Source organism: Nicotiana tabacum, chromosome 22 (assembly GCF_000715075.1).
Source record: "Nicotiana tabacum cultivar K326 chromosome 22, ASM71507v2, whole genome shotgun sequence".
In the NCBI taxonomy this organism is placed as follows: Eukaryota; Viridiplantae; Streptophyta; class Magnoliopsida; order Solanales; family Solanaceae; genus Nicotiana; species Nicotiana tabacum.
The window spans coordinates 46,276,024-46,295,242 of record NC_134101.1 but is presented as its reverse complement, the minus strand read 5'-3'; positions in this window follow the sequence as shown (position 1 = coordinate 46,295,242).

The following is a 19,219-nucleotide window of genomic DNA, read 5'->3' as shown; positions in this document are numbered from 1 at the left end:
AAATGATGGACACCGGCACACCGTAAAGGTGAACAATCTCGCAGATGCAAATCTCTGCCAACCACTCTGAAGCATAGGTAGTCCCAACTGGAATAAAATGTGCAGACTTGGTTAACCATCCACAATCACCCCAATAGCATCAAACTTCCTGGAAGTCCGCGGGAGCCTACAAAATCCATGGTGATACGCTCCCATTTCCACTTCGGAATCTCAAGCCTCTGAAGTAATCCGCCCGGTCTCTAATGCTCATACTTCACCTGCTGACAATTTAGGCATCGAGCTATAAACTCCACTATATCCTTCTTCATCCTCCTCCACATATAATTGCCTCAAGTCCTAATAAATCATTGCGGTACCCGGATGGATGGAATACCGCAAATTGTGGGCCTCCTCAAGGATCAACTCACGTAGCCTATCTACATTAGGCACACAAATACGACCTTGCATCCTCAACACCCATCATCCCCAATAGTAACATCCTTGGCATCACCGTGCTGAACCGCGTTCTTAAGGACAAGCAAATGGGGATCATCATATTGGCACTCTCTGATGCGATCATATAAAAAAGACCGAGAAACCACACAAGCCAAAACTCGACTGGGCTCCGAAACATCTAATCTCACGAACTGGTTGGCCAAGGCCTAAACATCAACTACAAGCGGTCTCTCACCAACAGGAACAAATGCAAGCCTACCCATACTCACAGCCTTTCTACTCAAGGCATCGGCCACCACATTGGCCTTCCTAGGATGATACAAAATGGTAATATCATGGTCCGTTAGCAGCTCCAACCATCTTCGTTGCCTCAAATTTAGATCCTTTTATTTGAACAAGTGCTGGAGACACCGATGATCTATAAATACCACACAAGACACACCATAGAGATAATACCTCCAAATCTTTAATGCATGAACAATGATTGCCAACTCCAAATCATGAATAGGGTAGTTCTTCTCATGAGGCTTCAACTGGCGCGAAGCATAAGCAATTACTCTATCCCCCTAATCAAAACACACCCAATACCAATATGAGAAGCATCACAATACACTGTATAAAAGCCAGAAGTTGAAGGCAAAACTAGAACTGGAGTTGTGGTCAAGGCAGTCTTAAGCTTCTGAAAGCTCTCCTTACATTCATCTGATCACCTGAATGGAGCACCCTTCTAGGTCAATTTGGTCAAAGGCGCTGCAATAGACAAGAAACTCTCCACGAAGCGACGATAATAACCGGCCAAGCCGAGAAAGCTCTGAATCTCAGTAGCTGAGAATGGTCTGGTCCAACTCTGAACCGCCTCTATCTTCTTTGGATCCACCTTAATCTCTCCGTTGTACACCACGTGCCCCAAGAACGCCACCTAACTAAGCCAAAACTCACACTTGGAGAACTTGGCATAAAGCTTCTCCTTCCTCAGACACTGTAATACAATCCTCAAATGATGGGTATGCTCCTCCTGGCTACGTGAGTACACTAGGATATCATCAATGAATATTATGACAAATGAGTCGAGATATGGCTAAAATACACTGTTCATCAGATGCATGAATGTTGTTGGAGCATTGGTCAGCCAAAAAGACATCACAATGAACTCATAGTGACCATAACGGGTCCTGAATGTCGTCTTTAGAATATCTGAGTCCCGAATCTTCAGCTGGTGATATCCAAACCTCATATCAATCTTAGAGAACACTCTCACTCCCTGAAGCTAGTCAAATAGCTCATCAATGCACGGAAAAGGATACTTATTTTTTATTGTAACTTTGTTCAACTACCTATAGTTGATGCACATCCGCATAGTACCATCCTTCTTCTTCACAAACAGAACCGGTGCACCCCACGACGATACACTAGGCCTGATAAACCCCTTATCAAGAAGTTCCTAAAGCTGCTCTTTCAATTCATTCAACTTAGTTGATGCCATACGATACGGAGGAATGGAAATGGGTTGAGTGCTCGACACTAAGTCAATACCAAAGTCAATATCCCTGTCAGGTGGCATGCCCGACAAGTCTGCATGAAACACATCCGAAAAGTCTTGCACCACCGGAACAAAATCAATAGTAGGGGTATTAGCACCAACATCCCTCACAAAGGCCAAATATGTCAGACACCCCTTCCCAACCATCTGTTGGGCCTTTAAATAATAAATCACCCTACTAGGAACATAATCTAGAGAACCTCTCCACTCGATCCTTGGCAACCCCGGCATTGCCAATGTCACGGTCTTAGCGTGACAATACAGAATAGCATGACATGGAGACAACCAATCCATACCTAAAATCACGTTGAAATCGACTATACTGAGCAATAAGAGATCAACTCTAGTCTCTACTCCCCCAATAGTCACTACACACGACTGATATACACGGTCCATAATAATAGTATCGCACACCGACGTAGATACATGAATATATGAAACTAAGGACTCACGGGGTTTAGAAGTGTTATTTACCTCAAATCGTGCAAATCTCTACTCCAATATGCCCTGGCCTTACGAATCGGCCTCCGAATGCCTTGAATCTAGCCATAAACAATTCGATACAATCAACACGAGCTAAATGAATCAATTCCATAAGAAAATACTAAGTTCTTAATCAAAAGTCAAAAAGTCAACTCTAAAGTCGACCCCCGAGCCCACGTATCGGAATCCAATAAAAGTTTAAAAAAATCCGGAAGCCCATTCAACCACGAGTCCAAACATACCAAATTTACCAAAATCCAACACCAAATCGTCACTCAAATCCCCAACTTAATGTCACGCCCCGAACCTAGGAGCGAGACAAGCACCCCGTGCCTCACCTAACCTGGCGTACCAAATTGCGACTAAGGGACTCTGAACACATAATGTCATACTTTGGCCATGGGGCCACCTTGCAAGACAATTTGCGAAGCAAAATATAAAACTGAATGGAAACTAGCACTAACTAAATATCAATATAAAGCTAGGCCGACAAGGCCGTCATAGCTACTACAGCTGACAAATCACCAATTTATACAAACCCAACATACTGCACTAACCAATAGGATATGCCTACAAGCCTCTACTGATAGATGTACTGTGATCGGAACAGGGCCCCGACCTACCCATAACATATATACAGATATACATAAGATGTACAGAAAACTCTAGTCCTGGCAACTCCGAAAGACGTGGAGCTTACCGATCAGGCGGAACTCGGGAAACACCTACTGAGGAGGTCTACCCGTCTGTCTGTCTGAACCTGCACGCATGAAATGCAGCGCCCCCAAAAAAGGGACGTCAGTACGAAATAATGTACCGAGTATGTAAGGCAATAAAATAACTGAAATCTGAAACTGAACTGATAATATGATAACTGAAATTAACTGGGAGTCAAAGATGATCTGGAGATATACTTACCTGCTGATACTGACTCAACTCCTTCAATATAGTAAGTAAAATAATTGTACGGCCTTATAAAGCTCGGTATATATAACTGCTCTGCCATAGTAGGCTCGCTTATAGGCGCTCGGCCATACTAGGCTATGTATCTCGACCATGCTGGGCTCGCTCATAGGCGCTCGGCCACAGTAGGCTCGGTATATAACTTTCCATCTGATCAGAGGTTGCCCAATAGGGGCCTGCCCATCGATTATAGCTCGATGGTAATGAAAATACTGTAATACTGTATATATAGGCTTGCTGCTCTCTTGACTGAAAGAAGACAATACTAAAATTGAATATAGAGTCTCGATAAGGAATAATATTGTAACTTATGAGACTAGAATAGTGTGAATAAATTCATGAATATGAACTTCTCTTTTTGTCACATTACTAACACATGTAGCTACGAGATCATGCCAAAATGAAGGAAGGCTTAGCCTTAACATACCTTATCACAATCTTTTCAATCACCAAGTTGAACTCACCTCTTCGCACCTTAATCTACAAGAATGATAATAATACTATCGTTAAGTTACGAAAGGTACAACTATCGCACAACGAACGACAAACCTATTTTGTATTAAAACGGGCAGCATCTCCCCTATAATATGCCCTTCCTCCAACTTCAAGATAACACCAACAATACAAGGACAGAACAATAACAACATATATACATCATTTTCCAGCCCTATATACACCATCAAATACTACAAAACAGCCCAACACACCCCAATCTCTTCGTACACAAAACGACCACCGTAGTAGTGTCAAACGACCCGAAAATGTTATGACGAACGACCAGCCAACCACCCTACATTTATATGGTGTTTATAAACCCCCTTCCTCCTCCAAAACTCCACAAAATAGTAATAAAACACGCAGCCCAACAGCAACACAAAACAGTCCACAAAACAGTCCGCTACAAGTGAATAACTCGAACTCACGGCTTCCGATCACCATCCCGTGAGTTCTTACAAGTATAGAACGACTTACCATGAATTTACAGAAGAAAAAATGGATGAAAGAGAGAAGTAAACTCACCTTATTTGTTGGATAACTCAGCTCCTATCTTGGTTCTTCAAACTCTAAGTTTTACCTCCAATTGGAACTTGAAAGGGAGAGAAAATCAATTAGGGTTTGTGGGAAATTTTTGGGAGGATTCTTTGCAGAGCTTATGTCTGGTTATTATGCTCTATTTTAAGTCTAATATATGAAGAAAATAGGCCCTTAAAAGGCCTCTTTGGACGACCCGAAATGGCCCATTTTTGGGCTTTCATTTAAGCAAGTAGGTGACACACCTACTTGTCACCTAGCAGCTTGCGCAGTATCGCAAAAATGCACATATCTCTCTACTCCGATGTCGTATTGACAAATGGTTTAATGCGTTGGAAAATAGACTCATAGATCTTTAATTGGATTGGTGGAACACACCATAACTCTAAGTATATTGGGAGAAAATTGCAGTTACATTTGACCCAAAGTTTCAGTAAAACTTATGAATGTAACTTGTGATGACTTTCATCGACTTTTGTTCCACAACTCGCTTGACTTAAAAACATAACACACGGATGTAATATGACTAATATAAATCATAACATAATCTCTTTATCATGTTAATCACCCTAGTCTCACCCCAAAGGTACATGTTATAACATTCCCAACTTGTCGACTTTCGATGAAACATTGTTTTATTTAATTGCTTTAGCTTCTGAACTGTCCAACCCTCTTTGTACTTGTTGTTCATGATCTTCAATATTTGTAACCTCAGAGGTAACATGATTAACTTACTTTATATACTTTTAAATATTATCTCATTTTTTTGTCCTACATTAGTTTGCTTACGATGCATTTTTACATACGAAAATATAGGGTGTAACATCACTCCCCCCTTGGGAACATTCGTCCTCGAATGTTTACTCTTGGAGACTTTGGAAACTTTTTCCAGAGTATCCTTCGTACACTAGGTTAAAACCAACCTGCACGTAGCCAGAAACATACTATGCATGCCACACATGGCCAATTTTTATAAATAGCAGCAATTTGCCTCACCGACCGTAAATCATAAATATTGAAAGTGAAAAATAAAAGCTTACCTGATGACCAGCTAGCCTACATAGAGCTATGTTGTAGCGTCCCATCTCGAACCATATCTTCATTTTGAAATAGGTGGGGGTATTTAGACTTCATTTCTTCCTCCGATTCCCACGTCATCTCTTCTACATTCTTGCTCCTCCATAAAACCTTTACGGAAGCTACCTCCTTATTTCGTTGATTGCGGATTTGTCGGTCTAGGATGGCAACTGGAATTTCCTCATATGACAAGTCCTCTGTAATCTGTACATCATCCGTGGGCACCACTCGGGTAGGATCGCCAATGCACTTCCGTAGCATAGATACGTGAAAAACCGGATGGACAGACTCCAATTCTGAGGGCAACTCTAACTCATAAGCTAGTTGGCCCACTCTCCGAATGATCCTATAAGGCCCAATATACCGTGGGCTAAGCTTTCCTTTCTTGCCAAACCTCATCACGCCCTTCATAGGTGATACCTTTAAGAATACCCAGTCATTAATCCTGAACTCTAAGTCTCGTCGCCGCACGTCAAAATATGACTTCTGACGACTCTGAGCTGTCAACAGTCGCTCCCGGATAACCTTTACTTTCTCTATGGCCTGCTGAACCAGGTCTGGCCCATGTAACCCAGATTCTCCAACATCAAACCACCCTATAGGAGATCTGCACTTACGCCCATACAAAGCCTCGTACGGAGCCATCTGGATACTGGAGTGGTAACTGTTATTATATGCAAACTCGATAAGAGGTAGATGTTCATCCCAACTTCTTTTAAAATCCAACACACATACTCGTAACATATCCTCGAGCGTCTGAATTGTGCGCTCGGCTTGTCCATCAGTCTGTGGATGAAAAGCTGTGCTGAGATTCACCTGAGTCCCTAGACCTCTCTGAAATGACCTCCAAAAATGTGCTGTAAACTGAGCCCCACGGTCAGATATAATAGAAACTGGTACTCCGTGTAGCCGCACTATCTCCTTAATATATAACTTTGCATAATCTTCTGCTGTATATGTAGATCTGACCGGTAGGAAGTGAGCTGATTTCGTGAGCCTATCGACTATCACCCATATGGAATCGAACTTACGATTAGAACGAGGTAAACCCATGATAAAGTCCATGTTTATCGCCTCCCATTTCCATGTCGGGATCTCTATAGTCTGCATTAGCCCTCCGGGCTTCTGGTGTTCTACCTTCACTTGCTGGCAACTAGTACATTGGGCGACAAACTCAGCAATATTCTTCTTCATATCATTCCAACCAGTACATATCCTTAATGTCATGATACATCTTCGTCGATCCAGGGTGGATGGAATACCATGAATAATGTGCCTCTGACATAATCCTGTCTCGTAGCCCTGCTACATCTGGAACACACAAACGACCCTTGTATCTGAGAACCCCATCTCCCTTGAGCTCTAACAATGGCTTCTTCTGCTGCGGAACTCGCTCTCTCAACTCGACCAACTCTGGGTCCTCGTACTGCCTTTCCTTGACTTCAGCTATGAGGGATGATTTTGCAGTGTTTTGGATTACAACTCCACCATCCTCAGAATCTACTAACCGAACCCCCAACGAAGCCAATTGATGAATATCTCTAGCTAATTGTCTTTTCTCGGGCTCTACATGTGCTAAGCTACCCATAGATCGGCGACTTAAGGCATCTGCTACAACATTAGCTTTCCCTGGATGGTAGAGAATGTTAACATCGTAATCTTTCAATAACTCAAGCCATCGCCTTTGTCGCAAATTCAACTCTTTCTGCTTGAAAATATATTGTAGGCTTTTATGATCAGTAAATATATCAACATGAACACCATATAAATAATGCCGCCATATCTTAAGTGCATGGACAACCGCAGCTAACTCGAGGTCGTGGGTCGGATAATTCCTCTCGTGCTTCCTCAACTGCCTTGAAGCATATGCAATTACCTTCCCATGTTGCATCAGGACACATCCTAACCCGACACCTGATGCATCACAATACACGGCATAACCCTCTAGACCCTCTGGAAGTGTTAGAACTAGAGCTGAGGTCAACTTGTTCTTAAGCTCTTGGAAACTCCGCTCACAAGCCTCTGTCCATTGAAACTTAGTTTCTTTCTGTGTCAACTTCGTCAATGGTGCCGAAAGGGAAGAAAAACCCTCTACGAACCTCCGATAGTATCCTGCTAAGCCTAGAAAGCTACGAACCTCTGTCGGAGTGGTAGGTCTAGGCCAAGATTTCACGGCCTCAATCTTCTGAGTGTCCACCTTTATCCCTTCATCTGATACAATATGCCCCAAGAATGCTACAGACTTCAACCAGAACTCACATTTAGAAAACTTAGCATACAACTTACGATCACGGAGGGTTTGGAGTACCGCTCGCAGGTGGTCCGCATGCTCATCCTCTGAACGGGAATAAACCAGAATATCATCAATAAATACTATCATGAACAGATCTAAAAATGGCCGGAATAGGCTATTCATCAAGTCCATAAATACAGCGGGTGCATTAGTCAACCCGAAGGACATGACAAGGAACTCGAAGTGGCCATATCGGGTCCTGAAGGCTGTCTTCGGAATATCTTTTTCCCGAACTCTGACCTGGTGGTACCCCGACCTCAAATCAATCTTGGAAAAGCATCTAGCTCCCTGCAACTGATCAAACAAGTCATCGATCCTTGGAAGTGGATACTTATTCTTAATAGTTACCTTGTTCAACTGCCTATAATCGATACACATCCTCAGCGAGCCGTCTTTCTTCCGCACAAATAGTACCGGTGCACCCCAAGGTGAGGTACTGGGCCTAATGTAACCTTTCTCCAGCAAATCTTTTAACTGCTCCTTCAACTCCTTCAATTCGGCAGGTGCCATTCTATACGGAGGGACGGATATTGGTTGAGTTCCTGGAAGCAAATCGATGCTAAAATCAATCTCTCGCTCTGGAGGAATACCTGGAAGCTCATCTGGAAACACATCTGCATACTCTTTGACTATGGGAATAGACTGAAGTGTAGGTATCTCAGCATCTGCATCTCTAACTCGCACAATATGATAAATGCACCCTTTTGCGATCATTTTCCTCGCCTTCAGATAGGAAATAAACCTACCTCTAGGTGTTGGTGTATTACCTACCCATTCAAGGACTGGCTCACCCGGAAAATGAAATTTGGCTACCTTTGCTCGGCAATCAACTGTGGCATAGCAAGCTGCCAACCAGTCCATGCCCATGATAGCATCAAAGTCCATCATCCCTAGCTCAACTAGGTCAGCTGAGGTCTGACGACTACAAATTGTCACCGTACAACCTCGGTAAACCCGTCTAGCAATAATCGATTCTCCGACCGGTGTAGATACCGCAAAAGGATCACCTAGTATTTCAGGCACTATACCAAACTTCCTCGCGACAAATGGGGTAATATACGATAAAGTAGATCCTGGGTCTATCAAAGCATAAGCATCGTGAGAGCAAATGGTTAATATACCTGTCACAACGTCTGGTGAAGACTCCTGGTCCTGTCGACCCGCTAAAGCATAGATACGGTTCTGATTACCACTTGAACTGGAACCTCTACCTCTGCCTCGACCTCTACCAGCCGAAGACTGAGACTCACGCCTTGAAGGATGCACGGACATAGACGATCCTGTTGCTGAACTCGCTGGTTGTGCCATTCCCCCAGAATCTCTATTTGGGCAATCTCGCATCATATGCCCCGGACGCCCACATGTATAACAAGCATCAGAACCTGCTCGGCATTGACCCAAGTGTCCTCTACCACAGATGTCACACCGCGGAGGAAATGACCATGTCTGCGCAGAACCTCGTTGTCGCTGCAAACCCGACGCCCGTGAGCTCTCACCTGGTCCTGACTGAGTATAGCGGTCATACCCGTAACCCTGTAACTGAGGTGGCGGAGGCCTAGGTGGCCGTCCGAAGTACTGGGTCCTATAACTACCCTGAGATTGCTCCTGAGACCTGGGAAATCTCATCCTCTTACGTTGCCCTTGCTCAGCCCTCTCTGTACCCTGCTGCCGACGCCTACCCCTTTCTATATTCTGGGCGAATGCCTGAATCCGGGAGATATCCATACTATCCTGCAATGCAGCGGTGGCACATGCCTCGGTTAACTCTGGGGCTAACCCTGCTATAAACCTGTGAATCCTGTCCCGCATAGTAGAAACTATGGATGGTGCATATCTGGCCAATGAGTCAAAACGGAGACTATACTCTCGAACACTCATATTACCCTGCTTGAGGGCTAGAAACTGATCGACTCGAGCCTGTCGGATCTCCCGCGGTAAGTACTGGTCAAGGAAAGCATCTGAAAAATTCTCCCAAATAGCTGGAGGTGTATCACGTCCCCTGGACCTCTCCCATCCCTCATACCAAAGGATGGCTATATCTCGGAGTCGAAAAGCTGCTAGCTCAACTGCCTCTTTCTCCGTGGCATGCATAACACGAAAGATCCTGTGAAGCTGATCTATGAAATCCTGCAGGTCCTCCCTCTGATCTGTCCCCGTGAACTCTGGGGGACTCAAAGCAATAAACTCTCGGACCCTTGAACTCCCAGACCCCTCAGAAGTTCCTGCACTAGCTGATGCCCTAGCATGTTGCTGGGTAGCTACCAACTGTGTCAACAAATGCACCGCACTCCTTAAGTCCTGATCTGATGGAAGTGGAGGGGGAACTGGATGTGCAGTTTCCCTAGGAATCTCCGTAGTTGGTGGAGGAGCCGGTAATGGCTGAGTAGGGGTCTCCCCTTGAGCCTCAGACTGGGCCCCATCTACTGGGGGTACCCTGTTGGTCCCCTCACCTACTACTGTATCTCTCCTCTGGCTAGCCGTAGTCTTCCTAGCCACCGTCATCTGTGCATGCAAACACCAACACATAAGTTTAATTCAAATTTCCTATAACTCAGTTCTATAGCACGATTTAGATTTCAAAGAAGTGTAACCAACTCCTAAATGCCCTGTAGTTCCTTGCTTATATAATGTGGTGCACAACACATCTATAAACAAGACCCTACTAGACACGGCTTGTAGACTCCCTAGGACAGAACTGCTCTGATACCAAGTTTGTCACGCCCCGAACCTAGGAGCGAGACAAGCACCCCGTGCCTCACCTAACCTGGCGTACCAAATTGCGACTAAGGGACTCTGAACACATAATGTCATACTTTGGCCATGGGGCCACCTTGCAAGACAATTTGCGAAGCAAAATATAAAACTGAATGGAAACTAGCACTAACTAAATATCAATATAAAGCTAGGCCGACAAGGCCGTCATAGCTACTACAGCTGACAAATCACCAATTTATACAAACCCAACATACTGCACTAACCAATAGGATATGCCTACAAGCCTCTACTGATAGATGTACTGTGATCGGAACAGGGCCCCGACCTACCCATAACATATATACAGATATACATAAGATGTACAGAAAACTCTAGTCCTGGCAACTCCGAAAGACGTGGAGCTTACCGATCAGGCGGAACTCGGGAAACACCTACTGAGGAGGTCTACCCGTCTGTCTGTCTGAACCTGCACGCATGAAATGCAGCGCCCCAAAAAAAGGGACGTCAGTACGAAATAATGTACCGAGTATGTAAGGCAATAAAATAACTGAAATCTGAAACTGAACTGATAATATGATAACTGAAATTAACTGGGAGTCAAAGATGATCTGGAGATATACTTACCTGCTGATACTGACTCAACTCCTTCAATATAGTAAGTAAAATAATTGTACGGCCTTATAAAGCTCGGTATATATAACTGCTCTGCCATAGTAGGCTCGCTTATAGGCGCTCGGCCATACTAGGCTATGTATCTCGACCATGCTGGGCTCGCTCATAGGCGCTCGGCCACAGTAGGCTCGGTATATAACTTTCCATCTGATCAGAGGTTGCCCAATAGGGGCCTGCCCATCGATTATAGCTCGATGGTAATGAAAATACTGTAATACTGTATATATAGGCTTGCTGCTCTCTTGACTGAAAGAAGACAATACTAAAATTGAATATAGAGTCTCGATAAGGAATAATATTGTAACTTATGAGACTAGAATAGTGTGAATAAATTCATGAATATGAACTTCTCTTTTTGTCTCATTACTAACACATGTAGCTACGAGATCATGCCAAAATGAAGGAAGGCTTAGCCTTAACATACCTTATCACAATCTTTTCAATCACCAAGTTGAACTCACCTCTTCGCACCTTAATCTACAAGAATGATAATAATACTATCGTTAAGTTACGAAAGGTACAACTATCGCACAACGAACGACAAACCTATTTTGTATTAAAACGGGCAGCATCTCCCCTATAATATGCCCTTCCTCCAACTTCAAGATAACACCAACAATACAAGGACAGAACAATAACAACATATATACATCATTTTCCAGCCCTATATACACCATCAAATACTACAAAACAGCCCAACACACCCCAATCTCTTCGTACACAAAACGACCACCGTAGTAGTGTCAAACGACCCGAAAATGTTATGACGAACGACCAGCCAACCACCCTACATTTATATGGTGTTTATAAACCCCCTTCCTCCTCCAAAACTCCACAAAATAGTAATAAAACACGCAGCCCAACAGCAACACAAAACAGTCCACAAAACAGTCCGCTACAAGTGAATAACTCGAACTCACGGCTTCCGATCACCATCCCGTGAGTTCTTACAAGTATAGAACGACTTACCATGAATTTACAGAAGAAAAAATGGATGAAAGAGAGAAGTAAACTCACCTTATTTGTTGGATAACTCAGCTCCTATCTTGGTTCTTCAAACTCTAAGTTTTACCTCCAATTGGAACTTGAAAGGGAGAGAAAATCAATTAGGGTTTGTGGGAAATTTTTGGGAGGATTCTTTGCAGAGCTTATGTCTGGTTATTATGCTCTATTTTAAGTCTAATATATGAAGAAAATAGGCCCTTAAAAGGCCTCTTTGGACGACCCGAAATGGCCCATTTTTGGGCTTTCATTTAAGCAAGTAGGTGACACACCTACTTGTCACCTAGCAGCTTGCGCAGTATCGCAAAAATGCACATATCTCTCTACTCCGATGTCGTATTGACAAATGGTTTAATGCGTTGGAAAATAGACTCATAGATCTTTAATTGGATTGGTGGAACACACCATAACTCTAAGTATATTGGGAGAAAATTGCAGTTACATTTGACCCAAAGTTTCAGTAAAACTTATGAATGTAACTTGTGATGACTTTCATCGACTTTTGTTCCACAACTCGCTTGACTTAAAAACATAACACACGGATGTAATATGACTAATATAAATCATAACATAATCTCTTTATCATGTTAATCACCCTAGTCTCACCCCAAAGGTACATGTTATAACATTCCCAACTTGTCGACTTTCGATGAAACATTGTTTTATTTAATTGCTTTAGCTTCTGAACTGTCCAACCCTCTTTGTACTTGTTGTTCATGATCTTCAATATTTGTAACCTCAGAGGTAACATGATTAACTTACTTTATATACTTTTAAATATTATCTCATTTTTTTGTCCTACATTAGTTTGCTTACGACGCATTTTTACATACGAAAATATAGGGTGTAACACTTAAACTCTCCAAATCTCTAGCCTTAAACTCCCAATATTCCACCTAAAAAATACACAAACTAGCTGGGAAATTCAATGGGGAAACAATACTATTGAATAAAAATGATCACAAGTGACTTACCTCGAGAAACCCCTCAAAGTCCCTCTCAAAAATCGCCTTAGCATGAACTTGAAATTTCCAAAATGATAAAAATCACAAAACCCTCGAGTTTTAAACTCTGCCTAGTGCTTTCGCACCCGCGGGCCAAAATTCCGCTTCTGCGGGACCGCATCTGCGGTAAAATATCTGCACCTACGGAGTTCACTTAAGTCCCCAAACTCCGAACCTGAGCCCCAAAATCCGCATCTGCGGAGTGCTTCTGCGCCTGAACTTCAGCTTCTGTGGAAACACCTGACCACCTGAGCCTCTCCCATTCTCCGCTTCTGCGACCTCTTTTCCATAGTAGTGACTCCGCTTCTGCGGCCACCTCTTTGCACATGTGAAGATCTCTTAGCCAGACCAACTTTACTTATGCGCCACTCCAGCCGCACCTGCAGCGTCGCACCTGCGACCAATCCCCTCGCAGGTGCGATCACACCAGAAGGCCCCCAACTTCAGCAATGCTTCAAGTCTCATTTTTGATCCGTTAACCATCTGAACTCCACCCGAGGCCCCCGGGACCTCAACCAGACATACCAACAACTACGAAAACACAATACGAACTTAGTCGAGCCCTCAAATTACATCAAAAAAACTCAAATCGCACCCCAATTCAAGCCTAATGAAAACTAAGGAATTTTAACTTCTACAATCGATGCCAAAACCTATCAAATCAAGTCTGATTGTCTTCAAATTTTGCACACATGTCATAAATGATACAACGGACCTATTACAACTCCGGGAACCAAAATCCGAGCTCGGTAACCACAAAATCAACTCTCGGTTAAACTTCTCAATTTCCAAAACTTCTAATTTTCCAACTTTTGCCATTTCAAGCCTAAATCAACTACGAACCTCCAAATCACTATCTGTACACACTCCGAAGTCCAAAATCACCTAATGGAGCTATCAGAACCATCAAAACTCCATTTTGGAGCCATTTACACATAAGTCAATATCCGGTCAACCTTTTCAACTTAAGCTTCCAACTTTGAGACTTAATATCTCAACTCATTCCGAGACATCCCCGGAACCAAGCCGATTACCCCAGCAAGTCACATAACAATAATTTAGCATAGTATAAGCAGTAAATGGGGGAACGGAGCTACAACACTCAAAACGACCGGCTGGGTCATTATATCGGGGCTCCAAACCAAACATTCACACAAGTCTAAAAATATCATACGAACTCGCTTACGCGATCAAAACACAAAAATAACATCTAAAACTACGAATCGAACACTAAAACACATGATTTTCAAAGAAATTTTCAAGAACTTCTAGAATTACAACTAAGCGCCTGAATCCTATCAAATAAACTCCAGTCGACACCAAATTTTTCGGACAAGTTCTAAATACCATAAAGGACCTATCCCGAGTCCCAAAATCAAATTTTGATCTCGATAGCTAAAGGTCAACCTACAGTAAATATTTTTAACTTTTAATTGTCAAATTTCGACAAATCAACACAAATCAACCTACGGATTTCCAAAACTAATTCCGGCCATACGCTCAAGTCCGAAATCACAATACAAAGCTATCTGAGCCATAAAAATACAGTTTCGATGTCTTTTTCACAAAAGTCAAAGTTTGATAAATATTTTTAAATTTAAACTTTTAAGTCAAGAATCAAGGGTCCAAATCAACCCAAAGGCTTTCCGGAATGAAACTAACCAACCCTACAAGTCATAAAAGCATAAACACGCATATGTGAAGTATGAAAAAGGAAAACGGGGCGCAACTACACAAAATGACCGATCGGGTTCATACATACATACATACATACATATATATATATATATATATATATATATATATATATATGTGTGTGTGTGTGTGTGTGTGTGTGTGTGTGTGTGTGTATGTGTGTGTGTGTGTGTGTGGGACTCATGCATAGGTTTTATATAAATGATTTTGACATGTATCATGTTTTTATATGAGAATTGAGATATTGATATCTTATTTGATATTCTTTATTTTTAAAGCATGCCTAAATTTCGTATGAACTGTGTTTTGAGCTTTCGTACTCGTTGATGATACCATACTTATTTCATATTTTATTTATGCGTTCACCTGACTATTTGATTGTTAGCGAGTGCCGATATTGACCTCTTGCTACTACTTCTTTGAGGCTAGACTTGATACTTACTAAGTGTTATGGTTTTGTACTCATATTATACTTCTGCACATTTTTGTGCAGGTTCTGAGGTTGGTGTTAGTAGTGTTCATCCAGTTGAGTAGGAGCTCCAGTGGAGTCTTCGTGATAAGTTGCTTTACTCGATTCGATCTGCAGCACATGGAGCCCCCTCTCTACTTATCTATTTTGTCTATCTACCTTCCTTCTCGAACATACATTGTAGTTCAATTAACTCTCTTTATTCATGTTAGATGCTTGTGATAGTTTTGATACAGGGTTTTGGGTATTATAAACAGTTGTGGTCGTGTTTAGACCGTGACTTAGATACTTACATTTGTGATATTAATTTTGAGACAATTTTTGCTTTCTTATTATATCATGATTTTGTTAAATATTTAAATAATCCGCTTTAATAATGGTTGATTGAGTGTTGGCTTGCCTAACGAGCGGGTTACGCGCCATTACGACCTTTGATTGTGTGGGAGTCCAAAAATAAATTCCATAATTATTCTTTCCTATTTTCACTTAGGTATTGACAAGGGTTGCAGTTGACTGATTCAAATGACATATATCTGGTATATGAAATATATACACATGACATATAGTTGTATACATGTAACGTACCCGGTATGTATATGAAATATTATATGTATATCATTTATATATTATATACATGCCACTTGTATTTTTTTAAAAAGTAAGTTGTTTTATCAATATTGTTTTGTTCTGATCTTATCTACATCCCACTTATATAATATGAGCAAATTAACACTTAGCCTTTGAGAACAAGTGATGCTTACTTTTAGAACTACTTATAGTTATTGTCACATACAACAACAACAATAACAACCCAGTAAAATCCCACTAATGAGGTTTGGGGAGGGTAGTGTGTACGCAAACCTTACCCTTACTCCGAAGGAGTAGAGAGGTTATTTCCGAAAGACCCTCGGCTCAAGAAAATAAAAAGACAAAAGGACAAAAGGAGACAATATTAGTATCACCACAACAATCATAGAAAAAATGAAAAAAAACAAAATGAAATCCAGAAGAAATATGCAAAGCAAAGGGAGACAATATTAGTATCACCACAACAATCATAAGAAAAATAGGAATACCATGAAATCTAGAAGAAAGATGCAAAGCAAAAGCGATAGCTAGTAAATAGGACCTGAACTGAAAAGCGAAATAGTAAGACACAACATTGCCACTAGCTATCTTAGACAAAAACCCTACATGGCTAGTCCCACAATGGTACGAAGTAAGACACGACCCAACTAACTCCTAACCTACAACCCTAATACTCGACCTCCACATCTTCCTATCAAGTGTCATGTCCTCGGAAATATGGAGCCACACCATATCCTACCTGGTCACCTCTCCCCAATACTTCTTAGGCCGCCCTCTACCTCTTCTCGTGCCCTCCACAACCAGTCGCTCACACCTCCGTACCGGAGCATCTGGGCTTCTCCTCTGAACATGTCCGAACCATCTAAGCCTCGCTTCCCACATCTTGTCATCAATGGGATCCACGTGCACCTTCTCCGAATATCATCATTCCTAATCTTATCTATCCTAGTGTGCCCGCATATCCACCGCAACATCCTCATTTCTGCTACTTTTATCTTTTGGATATGTGAGTTCTTAACGGGCCAACACTCAACCCCATACATCATGGCCGATCTAACCACCGCTTTATAGAACTTACCTTTGAGTATCGGTGGCACTCTCTTGTCGCACAGGACTCCAGATGCTAACCTCCACTTCATCCATCCTACCTCAATACGGTGTGTGACATCCTCGTCGATCTCCCCTCCCCCCTGGATAACCGAACCAAGGTACTTGAAGCTGCCTCTACTCGGGTGACCTTCGAATCAAGCCTTACATCCACGCCCACTTCCCCTAGCTCAGCGCTGAACTTACACTCCAGGTATTCCGTCTTCGTCTTGCTCAGCTTGAAACCCTTAGACTCAAGAGCCTGTCTCCAAACCTCCAGCCTCTCGTTAACACCAGCTCGCGACTCATCAATCAGAACTATGTCATCGGCGAATAGCATGCACCATGGCACATCTTCTTGAATATGGTGTGTTAACGCGTCCATCATCAGGGCGAATAAGAACGGACTGAGCGCAGAATCTTGGTGTAATTCCATTACAACCGAAAAATACTCAGATTCGTCTCCTACTGTCCTAACCTGAGTCTTAGCCCCGTCATACATGTCCTTAATTACCATAATGTAGGGAACCGACACACCTTTTGCCTCCAGGCATCTCCAAAGAACTTCTCTAGGAACCTTGTCATACGCTTTCTCTAGGTCAATAAACATCATGTGCAGATCCTTCTTTCTCTCTCTGTACAGTTCCACCAACCTTCTAACAAGGTGTATAGCTTATGTAGTCGAACGACCCGGCATGAACCCGAACTAGTTATCGGATACAAACAATGTCATCCTCACCCTCGCTTCAACTACCCTCTCCCACACTTTAATGTATTCATTGTCACCTAATGAATATAATTTTTTTTTATTTTTAGCGTTGGGGTAGCTTCAAACTCAAGTATTATTGAAGTTTCTTTGGGAGAGGGAGAAGGAGAAGGAGGGAGGGGGCGTCTCAACTTACCCCAAACTAATAAAGATCCCAAGTATTAGATTTCAAATGTGAGCACTTCATATTTTTTGGATCTTTATTGAATGCATTGTATGTCATACGAAAGTGGTAACGGAAAGATTGATGAGGATACCGTGAGAGACGGGTGAATTGGAGGGAGAGAAAAAATTAGAAAGATTAGGATGTGTACGTTTTATCAAAATTGGAGCCTAAAAATAATGAATACACTGGTTAGCTTAAATTGCTACAAAATAAAAAGAATTCTTACGTTGGAAAAATGTCTGAGAGTGTTAATAAAAAAGTAATTAATGTTTCTAAAAAGGTTTTCTTAAATTATTGTATTTGTGGATAAGTAAGGCACAATAATTATTCACCTGTGATGTGTATATACTCTCTACAAATAGACACCATTCTCCTATAGGTATCACAATTTCTTAGATATTTTATTCTTATGTCCCTATAACCGCTGATTAATATCGTTGTTTCATTATGATTTAGTATCGGATATTGTGTCTTAGTCTCTATTATAACTATCGATTTAATACATTACAATTCTCTCTTTAGTACCGCACTGTTATTGTTACGAATAAGATGGTTTAATGTGGATGCCCGTTCAATTTTCTTATACATTTTATTCAATGAATCTATATACTTATCACATATTTCAATTGAAGAATTGTAACTTTTAGATGATGTTTACACCTTATAAAAGGTATTTTACCTTTTGTATTAATATAGAATTGAATGGGAATATTCTTTTCTCTCAATTCTTGTTTCATTTTGCTCTTATTTACAATACATATAAATAAAATTTCTATTATTATCTTAATAACAGGGCATACGAGTTCTATCCTGTATGGCCAAGCTTCTCCAACGCTAAAAGCATTTTTTTTTCAAACAAAGTGCTTTCTTTTTTTAAGTTGAAGTATTTGGCCAAGATTTTAGAAGAAAAAAAGTTGCTTTTGAAAAGAAGTAGAAGCCGTTTTGGATAAGCAGAAAAAATAACTTTTCTCCAAAAATACTTTTTTGAAAAATACTTTTGAGAAATTTAGATCATTTTGTAATATTCCAGCGGTTGCCGCAAGGAATGACGTCATAGCTCCTGCAAAAGTAATAAAAATCAAAGCCGTAGGTTCCCAATAACATCAATTAGTTGATTAAATATTAAATTGAAATATAAAGTAAAGGTTCCGGTGTATAGAGAAGACCTCACCGTTTAAGAAGTAACCATAGAAACGAAGGAACCCACTATTTATTTTTTGATTTCTTTTATTT